The following is a 16,359-nucleotide window of genomic DNA, read 5'->3' as shown; positions in this document are numbered from 1 at the left end:
TTGAAACCTCAAGGGTTGTATTAAGAAAATAATAATAAGAGACGTTTAATAAAAATATATATTAAAGTGGGAGTCCCCACAGTAGTTACATTTTTGATACTTCATTTTTAATTCTCTCCTTATTTGGCAATTGTTTGGCAACAGCTCAGAACTGCTTTACTTTAAATTTTGGTCACACTAAGATGTTCACACGAGTCACACTGGTTTGATGACATTAAGATGAGGATTTCCATAAAATACTCTTTTGTTTATACAATGAAGGCACCAATATTCAGTAATTAAACCATTGAAACCTCAAGGGTTGTATTAAGAAAATAATAATAAGAGACGTTTAATAAAAATATATATTAAAGTGGGAGTCCCCACAGTAGTTACATTTTTGATACTTCATTTTTAATTCTCTCCTTATTTGGCAATTGTTTGGCAACAGCTCAGAACTGCTTTACTTTAAATTTTGGTCACACTAAGATGTTCACACGAGTCACACTGGTTTGATGACATTAAGATGAGGATTTCCATAAAATACTCTTTTGTTTATACAATGAAGGCACCAATATTCAGTAATTAAACCATTGAAACCTCAAGGGTTGTATTAAGAAAATAATAATAAGAGACGTTTAATAAAAATATATATTAAAGTGGCAGTCCCCACAGTAGTTACATTTTTGATACTTCATTTTTAATTCTCTCCATATTTGGCAATTGTTTGGCAACAGCTCAGAACTGCTTTACTTTAAATTTTAATCATACTAAGATGTTCACACGAGTCACACTGGTTTGATGACATTAAGATGAGGATTTCCATAAAATACTCTTTTGTTTATACAATGAAGGCACCAATATTCAGTAATTAAACCATTGAAACCTCAAGGGTTGTATTAAGAAAATAATAATAAGAGACGGTTAATAAAAAATATATTCAAGTGGAAATCCCCACAGTGGTTACTTGTTTGATGCTAGGTTTTTAATTCTCTCCTTATTTGGCAATTGTTTGGCAACAGCTCAGAACTGCTTTACTTTAAATTTTAATCATACTAAGTTGTTCACATGAGTCACAGTTGTTAGGTCACATTAAGATGAGGATTTCCTTCAACTACTCTTTTGTTTATACAATGAAGGTAAAAAATTCAATAATTAAACCATTGAAACCTCAAGGGTTTTATTAAGAAAATAATAATAATAAATGAACGTTAATAAAAAAAATATATTAAAGTGGCTTATATGTATATATATATATATATATATATATATATATATATATATATATATATATATATATATATATATATATATATATATATATATATATATATATATATATATATTAAAAAAAAGAAAAAAAAAGGGAGACAGAAGGAGAAAAGATAGACTGTTTCCCTAAATTAGTGACTAATATAGACCAGCACTTGAATGAGGTCTTAACCCTACTCATCCATACATTCACATAGGTCAAACAGCATAGCCATACACAATCAACCATAAAGAATAATCCTTGGACAGGCAGTCATGTCGTCAATAAGTATAGGTCGTCATTTACCAAACAATAAAAACAGTAAAGACAAATAATTCAGAGGCAACAACCCAACACAAGGGCTAATCAGGAGAATACACTTGCCTATAGGGTTTCAGCACTTTAAATTCTCTACCCAGACAAGTGTTGTGCCTACCACAGAATACCTATGGTATCCCCGTGTCAGGTATCACCCCCAAAATATATGCCTATGAAAAAAAAAAACAAAAAAAAAACAAGCAAATGTAGAACAACCAAGTAACACCAGAACAAGCTTATCATGTTAATATATTCTTCTGTTTAGCAGCAGTAGGTAAACTAAATGTGATAAATTTTACCAAATCACAAATTACGAAACCATGGGTTTGTTATAACCACCCAAGGAAGAAGATTAATTCTTCCTTAAGGACCTATAGACCTATTTAGATCGTTTTTGTGGCCAGTCATACTCCTTTTCGCTTGTAATTTTGCTGCTGCTTATCTTTTAGCCGCATATTTCTTTGTTCTTCACTTTCGTTTCTTATTCGTTCTACTCCTTGGTGTCACATGTATTTTAACGGCATATTTCTTTGATTTTCATATCTGTTTCGCCTTGTTTTAATTGTTGTTTTTCGACTCGTTGTAATTTTCGCTGTTGCAAGTATTCTGATTGTATCTTCATTTAGAGTATCATTATTTTAGACTTTTTTTTTCATAGCCTTGACATTAGCCTCTCCGATTGGTCAGATCCAGTCATATAGGATTGGGGTTGTCAGGTTTGAAGTCACTTAAACGCTTTTTTAAATATACTAATTGCACATGGTATTTCATACTTAGCTATGTTCCTTTTGTAATGTGGTATGTGTTGAAGACTTAAAAACGATACGTACACTCTTGGGGGGGGGGGACATAATTTCTTTTCTTCAAATGTAATCATAAACATGACGTCAATCATGTGATTTTTGTCGTCAATCATTTGCTGAAAACGATACAACAACAAGACGTATGTATGCTATTCGAATGTATTCATAAATATGATGTCACTTACATTTTTTTTTTTAATTGAGGCTTTTAACGATCATCAATATGTTATTTTGAAATCAAAAATTTCCTTCAGATTTTTGCACACATAATCATTAATTTTTTATTAGCCTACAACCAACATTTGTGTCAATCAAGTTACACGGAGTGCACCGTGCAACGTAATCATCCCTTACTTCCTAATTTACGGTTGGGGATCAAAATTGAAAAAAAAAATTGTTTCATACATAAGTTGGAATTATAGGAGGCACACTCAGTATCACTGATTTATGGAAATATAGGAGTGTTGAGTTTTTCTTGTATTTTTCACTAAAAATTTTATTTTATAAATCTAGTGGATAGTTTTTTTTTATATTCTTCGGTTTTTTTAAGGCCAAAATGACAAAAAATAAGTTATTTCTTCTACAATCTACAAGTTCTGTTCACATACTGGAACCAGTGTTTTTTCTAGATGTAAAGTTTGTTGCCATTTTACTTACTTTCAACACCTCCTCTATTAGTCAAATGAAATCTAGTAAATTTAAACATTCATAAATGTCTTTAAAATATCGAAATCAATTTTTAATAATGGGATTTCCTATGCAGGTATAAATTTTGATTGTATGTCTGGTACAACAAAAATGAAAAAAAAAATGACTGTTTAGCACGTCAGTAAAGCTTAGGGACTTAGCTAGTTCTAATTACATATAGTTACCAGTAATATTGACTTTTAACCTTATCATTTTTTTCTAGAAAAGAAAAAAGGAGTACGAAATGACCTTAATAAGAATTAAGGAAGGCTGAAAAAGACTACGAAGAACCCACGCGCTCTGGTCAGAGATAATATGTAAGTAGAATTCTTATTCCAATAAGATTAAAAAAAAAAATTCAACTGAAAGTAAGAAGCCAAATTAAAACCTAAAACAAACAGAAATTATTCCAGGTGTGAGGGGGTTTGCCTATTCTTCATTCTCTTCGTGCTAAAGTGTTTTGATAACTTTTAAAAAGCTTTATATTCCATAAACGGCCATTGTGTTTCAGAAGTAATTCTTAAATAATTGGGACACAAAGTCAAACTTTTGCGTAAAGGGCAAAGTCTTGAGAGGCGATTATACAGAATATTTTTTCGTTTTAAGTTTCAGTGTTGCTCCTTATTTTAAATTCAATTTTGTCTTTTCTAATACTGTCAAAAAATCTGGCTTTCCTACTTGTAAAATTTCCTCCCTACGCAGAAAATTTCTCAAAGTAAAGTTTCTTCCACTTAGATTAGCCCCCCCCCCCCACCACCCTAAAAAATTCTCCCTGGACAATTCCATCCTCATTGGAAATTTTCCAAGGAAATTTATTGCGGACGATTCTACCTAACAGTTTTTCTTTAGCATACTTTCATTGGAAAAAGACGTTAATTTCTAGTGCTTTTTAAGTAATGTCGGATGTCCCCCCTCTGTAGAACCTGTTTGTGGAAATCTCCTCACCACCAATGGAAAGTCACTCCCATAGAAATTTACCCTATTGAAAAAATTTTAAGCGGGAAATTCCCCCTCCCATAGTAAAACCTACAATCCCGACACCTCTGAAAATTGTTCCTGGAACATCTCCACATCTTAAATTTAGTCAGCAAAGACAAAGTAATAAAAATGAAAAATAATTCGTAAAGGAATACAAAAATAAAATACCCCAGTGTAAAATTTCCCCTGGAAAGCTCACCCCAGAGACTTACAGCCCTTTCCCTAGGCCCAGTGCAATATTACATACTTTGAATCAGCATACAAATTAAATTCTTTTGATGTACCCATTGTTATCAAAACTCTGTTTTTAGATTTTCGGATACTGTTGAGCCGTTTCGCTCCTTACTTACAGTTTCTTACCACGAACTTGTAGATTCCACTAGTAATCCAAAAGGGAGAGTATGTCTTACCCCCTCAACTTATTCACATTCTCATAACTGAAGTGAATTTTAAGGACGCAGGACTGTGAAACTGTAGAATAGATTAAGTGGAAACTTGTGCTGCAATAATTGGCTTTCAAACCATTAACAAACTGGAAGTGATTACTCTATTGAAAAATACTGCCATATGCAGCAATTTAGTTTTTGATAGCAATGGGTGCCACATCAAAAATAGGAACGTAGTGAAGTAGTGAAGGAACGTAGTCTTTTGGTTACTTGCGAGTCATTTCTCCCAAAATGCAGGGGTATTCACTTTAAATGAAAGATTCAGACGAGGAAATCGTATGATCGTGAAAAAAAAACTGGATTATGTCCCAAATCAGGAAGCAGTTATGGTCAGTGTTTCATTTGTTGCATAGCTTAGGGGGTGACACAAGATAGCTAGGACTAGTTTTTTAACTTTTTCTGTTTTATTGCTTGTGTTCTGCGTTCCGGGTTCAAGGCTATTCTTCTATGAACCAGAGTTCCTTGAGTAATACAAAAAACATTTTTTTCCGACAAAAATTTGTTGCTTTTTGCAAAAACATTCTTTTTTTGCGTGAGAATCATCGAAAATAAACTTAAAACAAATGACACTAGAGTGCTGAAGTGAGTATAATATTGAGAAAAATATAATAGTGAGAAAAATAATAGTAAGAAAAATATTGCCATATGCAGCCATGTAGTTTTTGATAGCAATAGGTGCCACATCTAAAATAGGAAATAGAAACGTAGTGAAAAATCGTCGAAAATAAACTTAAAACAAATGCCACTAGAGTGCTGAAGTGAGTATAGCTTTAATATGAAGGTTTAACTGTCTTTTTTTATCTACACAATGTGCTGTTCGAATTTAGTGAGGGGCGGAGTAATTATGTTGGTGTTTATTTTTTCAATATAAATATAAAAAAGTAGTGTTCAATAAGAAATACAAAAAAAACGACGTTTCTTAAAGTTTCGACAGTGCAAGTTCTAGTCCACCCCCTTTGATCTTTGGACGTCCCTAGTCAGCCAGCCGACCAATCTGAGACAAAAACTAAGCTGCTTTCATTCAAATGTATACATTAAAGTTAAGGCATTCAAGCTAGTCAAATACTCATTCAGAAAATTTAGATAAATCCAATAGAAGAAAATACAACAAGTACTGATGCGTTTCTTGTTATGTAGTTATTTATGGCTGGTTTTATGTTGGTAAATTCGGCTAATGCCTTTGTAACTGTTAGATTTGGAACTGAATATTTATTTTCAGTTCTGATATAAATATCTGTCTTTGGTTTTAGTTTTCTTTCTGTTTAGCTTTCTCTCGGTTTCGTTTATGTATGTTTTTGATCATCCTCTAAACCATATACCAATTACTTTGTTTCGTTTGTTTTTGTGCTAACTATAATTTTTCTTTTGTTTTATCATTTATTTTAATTTTATGTTTAAATTTATACGACATGTTTACTTGTTTTTTTGCCAATTTTTTATTTGCCCTCAGATAAATGCAAACATGAGTTGCTTATATGAAGGTTTTTTGGTTAGAATTTTATGTTTTTATGGTTAAGTTATTCAAATGAAATATGTACGTTTTTAACAATGAAGTACACATAAGCGTTTGTAATTTAAAATGGAGGGACAAATAAAATAGTGCTAAAAATAAAATGATAGGCTGCCACTATGAAATGACCACCCATCGAAAACCAAAATGAAGCGGAATGCATTGCATAACAAAAATTCCAACCTGGAGAAAAGAAATCAACCCCAAGATGTCATTTTGAAAAAGAGATAAAAGAAACTGAAAGAAATAACTAAAAAACGTAGAGAAAAATAATTAATTACCCTGAGACAAAAGTATTTTTACTTTTATTTTGAAGAAAACACCAGCTTTTTAGCTAGTTCAGAAAAAAATGCTTCGAAATTAATGGAGGGCAGTCAAAAAAGATTGGTTCTAAGGGACGCAGGAAGCCAAGGTTCAGATCCCGGTTTTAGACATTCTGTACTTATGAGCAGGTGTCACCATCTACGGATATAATGACGCTGCTTTGTTTTTAAACTACTGACGTTAAACTTTTATCTTAACGCTTCCCTATTCAAAATATATTTTTGTCCGGTGTGGTATTTATCTTAACACTTCCCTTTTTATATGTCCTTTTGGGGTTTATTTTCATACGACTATTTTAACTATTTTTTAAATGGAAAGTATATTTTATTCAAGTACAAAGCAGAAACAAAATTCTATATTTTGTTCTGTGGCTGTATTTTCTGGACTGCAGGGAGAAAGAGGGTAAAAAAAAATACGGGTGTCAACTATTCATTTACTACCTGTTCAAAACAAAGCTGAAGCAGAACGGCTTGCTGACAAACGATTCAAACCGGGCCAAGGGATATTCACCCCAAGGTGGTATAAAAATGATACGAAAAATTTTAAATAAATAAATAAAAAAGATGGGGGAAACAATGAAATTATCCAAAAATTTAAATAATTTTACCATCTTTAAAAGAACCCATATGAGAGACACTTCTTGGCCGAGTGAGGAAAAAGGGCTTCTAAGTGTCATGAGAGGCAGTCTGGGAATCGCAATTTGACCTTAGTGATAATCTGAAAGGCATTCAAATCTTACCAGAAATACGAAGATAGTACGGGGTACCATAATAAACAAAAAATGGGCTAGTTCTGTAGGCTGCAGAAACGCAGTTCGGAGGACACCAACTAAGATATGATCTCGTTTCAATTGACCTATTAAAAACATATAGTCTATTCGAATTTTGTATTTGTTTCTTCAAAATAGGATTGGCGACCAACAGTGACTAGACCTTACTTATAACAATTAAGTTTTTGGAAATTATGTAATTGACATATTCGTCATTCACAGTAAAAATTTCACTAATCTCAAGATTCAAATATTGTTAATTTAAGTCAATCAGAATTTTTCGTAAAATATTATCGTCGAATATATACGGTCGACTTGTAAGAGGCTGGCGCTGGTGTTGATAAGTTAAAATCAATACCATCTACTGTTTGGTCTCTTTTACCATTTTTCAAGCTTCTTAATTTAGTTTTTCTGAGAGACTGGTATCAGAGACTAATCATCGCAACTATAATTTTGTTAGTTACAGATGAGGTTACAGAAACGCTAAATGGGGTTAGTGGTACCGTTTGTTGTTACTAGTGTAATTTTTCAGTGCCATAAGCTTGGTACTGCAAACGAAATTTAACTAAAGTGATGTTATTTCTAGGTGTTTAGGCCCCTCCATCCTACCGGAAAATACCACTGGAAAATACATTTCCTCTGAATGAAAATTGTTCCCAAAAATCTACTCCCCACTAACCTATGCAATGGACAAATTACAAAACCTAAAAATGCACTTATACATCTACGATCAGGTTCTCTGATTGTTTTGTAGTTTAGGAGGGATGGAGATACCTTAGAGGGTAAATTTTAATGCATGATACCCTCTCTTCAAGGGATTAATATGGAAGATAAAAGCCAGGGGACCTGAAATCTTTCAGCGACATACCCCATAAAAATAAAATTCTTAAAGACGTTCACGTAAGGCTTTTTTTGTAGAAATTGATTTTAAAAATCCTTATCCACAAACATTTTTTTTTTAAGTAAGAAGCTTCATAAAACCAAAATTTATTATCTTCAAATTTTAAACTATGGAGTCTAAAAGAAAAAAACAACAAAAGGATATAAATATTTTTTTACCCACAAAAAAGACTATGATAATAAAAAACAAACAGAAATTAATTTTAAAATCTTTTCCTCAAGACGAGTTTGTCAAAGAAGAGTAAAGAGCTCCATTAAGCTAAAAATTAGTAAAAAGAATTTGAATAATTTTTTAAGCATAAACTGCCACAAATCAATAAATAAATTAAACCCAAGACGAACTGAAATTACAATAGATAACCGAATCAAACTCGAAACGGGCAAAAATTCACATGAGTAGGCCTGACAACCCCCGCACCTTTCCAGACCAGAACATAATCAGAAATACATTTTAAATATTTTCCATTTTTTACTTTAACAAATAAAGAAGTATTACAACTTTAAGAAATAAATATCAGGATATATTTGTATATAAAACTGAAAATCCATGTTTAAATTGCTAATTATATTCTGGTCTTGAGAAGACATGAGGGCTACTAGCCCTACTCCTTTGAAATTTGTCTCGTTTTAAATTTGAACCGATTATATATTGTAATTTATGTTCGTTTTGTATTTGTTCATTTATTAAATGGGATTTCTGATAGTTTTACGCTTGGAAGATAAGAAAAATTAACTTTTGGAATATATATAATGAAAAGAGAAATCACCAATGCAACAGCACAAACACATTAAAAAAAAAAAAAAAGAAGACTGTTTTCCTACATTAGTGATTTATATAGACCAGTACTTGAATGAGACCTTAACCCTACTCATCCATACAATCACATAGGTCAAACAGCATAGCCATACACATTCAACCATAAAGAATAATCCATGGATAGGCAGTCGTGTCGTCAATAGGTATAAGTCGTCATTTACCAAACAATAAAAACAGTAAAACAAATAATTCAGAGGCAACAACCCAACACAAGGGCTCAGGGCTCATCAGGAGAATACACACCTGCCTATAGGGTTTCAGCACTTTAATTTCTCTTCTAAAAATAAATCCAAATCAAGCCAACATCCAAATCAAAATCCAACAATCAAAGTCCAAAAATCGTACCAAGGTCAATAGGTCATTAAATACATAAACATGAAAAAAAAAATTTTTTTAAATATTTATATATGTATATATATATATATATATATATATATATATATATATATATATATATATATATATATATATATATATATATATATATATATATATATATATATATATATATATATATATATATCAAACATTATATATGCATATATATATATGTCAATCATTATTTTCTTTTGTGGATTAGTGCCATCTATCCATATATAAAGTTTTGCCAATTTTGTTTTTTTTTTTTCAGTTGCACACCGTCAACGCATATATACCATTGGTGAAGAATTTTCAGTCGAGCGGTTGTTTTTAATTAGTCCTTCAATTTGAGATGGGAAAAATTAATATTAATGCGTTATTCCTATTTTGTTTGAATTGTTGTTGGAGGTGACTTATTTACATTCAATCTTGGCTTTAAATTATTCTGATAATATAATATTCTGAATAAATCTTGGCTTTATGATTATTAGGATAATAACATACACAATTGTCCTTATTATGAAGCTTTTTAAATATTAATGAAATGTTTCGAATCATAATTATTCGGTGATATAGGGAATAAATGCAACGATTGTTCAAAGAATTGGTCAGTAAGTGATTGAAAAGAAATTAGTGGAGGTTCGTTTTTAAAGTGGAAAAGCATCCTGGACTTTTAAGGTGAGACTTCTCTCATGTATATTTGTCTATTGTCAAACATGAATATAATCTAATCAGTCAAAATACAAGTACGCATTTTAACATGGGAGAGGACTCGAAATCGTTTTGTAAAATTTAGAAAATAAACAAATTATCAAAAAATGTGTAAACTTTAAGAAAGCTTATAGAACGACCTTCATATAAACATTAGAGTTGCTCCAAGAATTGCGCTTCACTTTTTTGGAAATCGTGTTATGAAACATCGTGGTGCTAGAGGCGAATTTGTAACATAGTACAAGACATGTTTGATGTAATAATGCTTTTGAACCTGTAAAATTTTTCAAAGGAGGAAGGGGGAGTAGAAAGTAAGTTCGTAAGCTCTTTGAATATTTTTATTGGCTTTTAGAACTTGATTAAATAAAAAAAAACTAATTTTTTTAGCTGAAAGTAAGGAGCGACATTAAAACTTAAAACGAACAAAAATTAATCCGTATATGAAATGAGTTGTCCCCTCCGCAATCCCTCGCTCTTTACGCTAAAGCTTTTAATTGTTTTAAAAAGTAGAATTGTGGCAAAGACTCAAACTTTAGCGTAAAGAGCAAGGGATTGCGGAGGGGACAACTCATTTCATATACGGATTAATTTTTGTTCGTTTTAAGTTTTAATGTCGCTCCTTACTTTCAGCTAAAAAAATTAGTTTTTTTTTATTTAATTTCTGAACGTTTTTGAATTAATGCATGTTTGGTTTTGGCTCTCCGCACATAAATTATTAAAATGAAATTTGTATATTAATTCTTTTTTTGGCTAAATGGCTTTCTCTTAGTTTTGATCTGACGATATTGAGAAATAAGGGGTGGAGAAGGAGGCCTAGTTGCCCTGCAATTTTTCGGTTACTTAAAAAGGCAACTAGAACTTTTAGTTTTTAACGAACGTTTTTATTAGTAAAAAATATACGTAACTTAAGAATTAACTTACGTAACAAACTTTCATAACCTTATATTTTTATTATGTATACGAGGGGGTTTGTACCCTCGTTAATACCTCGCTCTTTACACTAAATCCTAAGTTTTGTCCCAATTCTTGAAGAATGACCCCTGAATCAGAAATGCCGTAGAATAAATTGTTGAAATTACTAAAAATACTTTAGCATAAAGAGCAAGGTATTTATATCCTCCTAAATACCTCGCTCTTTATGCTAAAGTATTTTTAGAACCCCTCATATGCGTAATAATCTCTGTTCATTTTAAGTTTCAATGCTATTTCTTCCTTTCATTTGAAGAAACGTTTCATGTTTATTTTTCATTGTTTTCTTATAGTAATGCTAGAGAATCCTGCGCCCTTGTCATTGAATTTTTCTTTTCCTATGACAGATTCCTCCAAGGAAAGATCCTCTAACATAGCCTCCTCTCCTCAGCCCCACCCCCAAACAAAATAAAATCCACCTGAAAACGTCTGTACACTTCCCAATAACCATTACTATATGTAAACACTGGTCAAAGTTTGTAACTTGCAGCCCCTCCCCCAGGGATTGTGGGGGAGTAAGTCATCCCCAAAGACATAGTTATTATGGTTTTCGACTATGCTGAACAAAATGGCTATCTCAAAATTTTGATCCGTTGACTTTCGGAAAAAAATGAGCGTAGGAGGGGGCCTAGATGGCCTCCAATTTTTTTGGTTACTTAAAAAGGGCACTAGAACTTTTCATTTCCGTTAGAATGAGTCCTCTTGCGACATTCTAGGACCACTTGGTCGATACGATGACCCCTGGGGAAAAGAAAAAAAAAAAAAACAAATAAACACGCACCCGTGATTTGTCTTCTGGCAAAAAATACAAAATTCCACATTTTTGCAGATAGGAGCTTGAAACTTCTACAGTAGGGTTCTCTGATACGCTGAATCTGATGGTGTCATTTTTGTTAAGATCCTACGACTTTTAGAGGGTGTTTCCCCCTATTTTCCTAAATAAGGCAAATTTTCTCAGGCTCGTAACTTTTGATGGGTAACACTAAACTTGATGAAACTTATATATTTAAAATCAGCATTAAAATACGATTCTTTTGACGTAGCTATTGATATCAAAATTCAATTTTTTAGAGTTTTGGTTACTATTGAGCCGGGTCGCTCCTTACTACAGTTCGTTACCACGAACTGTTTGATTTAGCCTATTCCTGTGCATTTGCTTTTAAGCAAATAAGTATTTCTGCAGTTAAGTTTTTAAGTATTTTCTGTAGTTAATGGCAACACTGAACCGTCTCTGTGTAAATATTTTTGCAGTTTTCTGACATTTGCTATCTGTGCCATTTTGCATTAAAAAAAATCGCATCAATATTAACCAAAGACAAACCGCTCGGTATATTCCACCCCATCAGATGATGGGGGGGGATAATAATACTTTTGAACCTTTATAGTTTTTTTATTTGAGGAGGAAGGTGGATAGAAAACAAATTTGTTTGTGAACAAATTTTTAGCAAACGTGTCACTAGAGGTGCAGAAAATTGCCATTATGGCACATTGTAAAAGTTGTAGTTTTTTATCATGAAAACATATTATGCTTTCATTTTTCGACACTATAAAATTTTTTCTCTTTTCGGGACGGAGTTCGCTTTTTTATCTTTTCTGTCCCTTTTTTTTATAGAAAAAACCGTCGAAAACTAAGCGTTGCATTGCTATAGGTTTAGAAAATTGCTACTCTAGCATGTAGTTCAAGTTAGACCGTATCCAAGGGGGGACGCCAAGGATTTTGAACCCCCACCCCGATCTGTTTGTCTGACTCGTAAAAACGCAACAAAATGCATAAAAAAAATTGTTGCGTTTTTTAAAGATCCTTGCTATCGTTCAATAAAAAAATCTTTTTATTTGTCTTATTTTCTCTCTTCTAACTCAGTTTTGCACGTGGATATGTACGGGGAGGGGGGGGAATGGCTCGGGGAAATTTTCAGCAGGTTTCAATTTCTGGAAAATCATTTCCCTGGAAGGGGCTTTCTGGAGTTACCTAAAAACGATTAGAAATTTAACACTTTTTCATATCAAAGTTTGTTAAGAAGAATTTCTTTAGGGTGAATCGCTCGTAAGAAATTTTACGTAAGGAGGAATTTCAGAAAGTAAGGAATTGTCTGGATGAAATTTTATGGGGGTGGAGGTTTTATTCTATGTGGATCAAGCTTTCCACGGAGGAGTTTACGGTAAGGGTAGGAAATACTTAATGATTTTAGGAAAACCTTAATTAAACCATTGCATAAGAAAGGTGACAAAAGTTGATGTTTTAATTATCGAGGCATTAGTCTCGTCTCCGTAGGAAGCAAATTACTTAGTAATGTGATACTTTTTAGACTGAGAGATGCTGTACACAAAGTTTTAAGGGAAGAACAGTGCGGTTTTAGAAAAAATAGAGAATGTGTCGACCTAGTTTTCACTCTTAGGTTAATAATCGAGAAGTCTCTTCGTTGTCAAACACCTTTGGTCATCAGTTTTATCGATCATGAGCAAGCTTTCGAGTCTTTTGATAGAAGAGCGTTAGGAAAGGTCTTATCCTTATACGGTATACCAAACAAATACATTAAAGTGATTTGCGCTATGTACGAGAATAATACTGCTGCGGTTAAGGTAGGAAATAAGGTTAAAAACTGATTTTGTATTAAATTAAGAATTAAGCAGGGTTGTGTTCTATCCCCCTTTATATGGATCATTTTGATGGACTTCGTCTTAAGGAGCACAGTAAAGGCAATTGGAGACCACGGAATCCAATGGGGAGGGAAAACGCTCCTCTACTTAGATTATGCTGCTGATTTAAGCATATTAGATGGAAGTCTGAGCAAAATGAATGAATTTTTAGAGTTTTTTGCGAGTTCAGGGTGCTAAAATAGTCTTCAAAATTAATGTTAAGAAGACTAAGTCACTAAGGCTAGGAATAAGTGAAGATGAACAGGTGACATTAGGTAACGAAAAGATTGATCAGGTTGGGAGCTTCAGTTACCTTGGTAGTATTATTAGTAAAGATGGTGGGAGCAGTGAAGATGTTAAAAGTAGAATTGCTAAAGCTCAGGGTGTTTTTTCACAGTTAAAAAAAGTTTGGAAGAATAGAAAGATAAGCCTACAAACCAAGATTAGAATATTGGAAGCTACAGTGATGACAGTGGTCAAATATGGCTCTGAAGCATGGGCACTCCGAAAAGCAGATGAAAATTTACTAGATGTTTTCCAGAGAAATTGCCTACGGATTGTTCTGGGTACCCGGCTGACTGACTGTATTTCAAACAGTAGGTTGTACAAAAAATATGGTTCCATCCCGCTTTCTAGGGCTATAATGAAAGAAAGTTTGAGATGGCTAGGCCAAGTTCTGCGGATGAAAGATGACAGATTGCCGAAGATTGTCCTTTTTGGCCAACCGTCTGGGGCTACACGGAAAGCAAGTCGTCCTCGTCTCGGTTGGGAGGATACCATGAATAAAGATTTTAAGGAAATGAGAACTTCCTGAGAGGGTGTAAAGAGGGAGGCCTTGAGTAGATTAGGTTGGAAGAGGAGCGTGCGTAGCTGTGTTGGCCTCAGGTGGCTTGGTGCTGGAGTGAGTTATCAGTAGTAGTTTACGGTGAGGGTAAGAAATTTTTTTATGGAGGGGTGTGCCACATTTACCTGCATTGTTTGAAAAACAATCGGAAATTAAATAAAAAATAATTTATTTTCATCTAAAAGTAAGGAGCAACATTAAATTTTGAAACCTACAAAAATTCTTCTAATATGAATATGAAGAAACAGCTCCCCTCTTCGATTTTAGTTTGTTTTGAGTTTGAGTGTTGCTGCTTCCTCTCAGTTGAAAAAAAAACATTTTTTTTTTTTTTATTTAGTCAACTGAGACTTGGTAGTGGGTATAAATCACAAAAAACATGTGAATCAAATATACAACATGTACCCATAAAAATGCGTTTATAACAGGTATAACAAATTCTTGAGACTGATCTTAGAAGTTTGAAGCATCTTGTACCCTCCTCCAAAGGTACGGTATTAGTGATTCCATGTCAGTGTCTAAGTAGCTCTCCTGTTTAACTGGATGTAATAACCTTTCATTCTTATAGATCATATTGAAAACCAGAAAATAGAGGGGATGACCAAAAAATAGTACTTGAATTTCTATACATTCCTTTGCTTTCTGCGTAATTTGACACATTTTTGATTTTTCCAAACCTCTGCTTCCTCCCAAGCTTACAGAAAAGATTAAGCAAGACATGAGCTGTTGAAATACTTAAAAAATTGTTTTTGAATATTCCAGTGTTTGAAACTAACACTGAAATCTTAGTTAAGATTCTGAATAAAGAAAGGAAAACTTTTCTTTTTGTTAAAAACTTAAAAACAACAACATAAAAAAATGAATTTCCCAGAAGAGTAAAAAAAGATAGAAGAAATTCAGGCTATAAGGACGAGGGTAGAACGAGCTTTTAAGGCTATAGAATTGGAAAGAGCCAGGTCAAAAACGCAGAACAGATGTATCAAGAACATGCTACAGAGTCGACAAAGAATCATATCAAACTTGCAAAACAATTATATCAAGTATGCAATGACTTTCTTTTTTCATTTATACCTTTTTCATCTATTTTCAATTTTCTTTTTTTTAACAATTCGTAGTAGCGAACTATATTAAGGAGCTACCAGGCTCAATAGTAACCAAAACACTCAAAAACAGAATTTTGATACCAATACATACATCAACAGAATTGAGATTTTATGCTGATTTTAAATATATATGTTTCATCAAGTATAGTCTTACCCATCAAAAGTTAGGAGCCTGCGAAAATTGGCCATATTTTTCTCAAAAAAGGGAGATATACCCACTAAAGTCATAGACTCTTAATGAAAATTACACTATCAGATTCAGCGTATCAGGGAGCCCTACTGTAAAGGGGATGTTCCCTCCTCAACAACTCGCTCTTTACGCTGAAGTTTGACTTTCTCTCAACTCTACTTTTTAAAACAGTAAAAAACTTTTTCGTAAAGAGCGGGGTGTTGCAGAGGGAACACCCTCTTTCATATACGGAGTAATTTCTGTTCGTTTTAAGTTTTAATGTCGCTCCTTACTTTCAGTTAGAAAAACTCGTTTTTCTTTTTATTTAATTTCTGGACGTTTCTTAAATAAATTCATGTTTTGATTTTGGCTCTCCGTACATGAAAATTAAAACGAAATTTGTATATTAATTTATTTTTTTGGCTAAATGGCTTTCTCATAGTTTCATAAGAAACCGAGCCCTCTGGTCGGAGATAACATGTAAGTAGAATTCTTAGCAATTAAATAAAAAAAGATTTTTTCAACTGAAAGTAAGGAGCCAAATTAAAACCTAAAACAAACAGAAATTACACCATATATGAGGGGGTTTGCCTCTTATTCAATCCTTCGCTCTTTGCGCTGAAGTATTTTGATATCTTTTAAAAAGCTTCATATTCCATCAAAACGGCCATTGTGTCTCAGAAGTAATTCTTAAGTAACTGGGACACAAAGTCAAATGTTAGCGTAAAGATCAAAGTGTTGAGAGGGGGTTAACCACCCTCATATACAGAATATTTTTTCGTTTGA

General features: G+C 32.8%; 1 long non-coding RNA gene across 2 annotated transcripts in view; it reads left to right on the top strand.

Moving 5' to 3' along the window:
• Positions 1-16,359, top strand: part of LOC136038966 (uncharacterized) — a 42,469-nt gene that overhangs the window by 12,553 nt on the left and 13,557 nt on the right. The window contains exons 4-5 of one of the 2 annotated variants that reach the window (XR_010620347.1): positions 3,263-3,356; positions 9,415-9,821. This is a non-coding gene — a long non-coding RNA (uncharacterized LOC136038966). The remainder of the gene's footprint in view (positions 1-3,262; positions 3,357-9,414; positions 9,822-16,359) is intronic. The other variant, XR_010620348.1, reaches the window with a different exon arrangement.

The sequence above is a fragment of the Artemia franciscana genome, chromosome 18 (genome assembly GCF_032884065.1).
Source record: "Artemia franciscana chromosome 18, ASM3288406v1, whole genome shotgun sequence".
Taxonomy (NCBI): domain Eukaryota; kingdom Metazoa; phylum Arthropoda; class Branchiopoda; order Anostraca; family Artemiidae; genus Artemia; species Artemia franciscana.
Note: the sequence above shows the minus strand (reverse complement) of the source record. Positions and strands in the feature narration are given on the sequence as shown.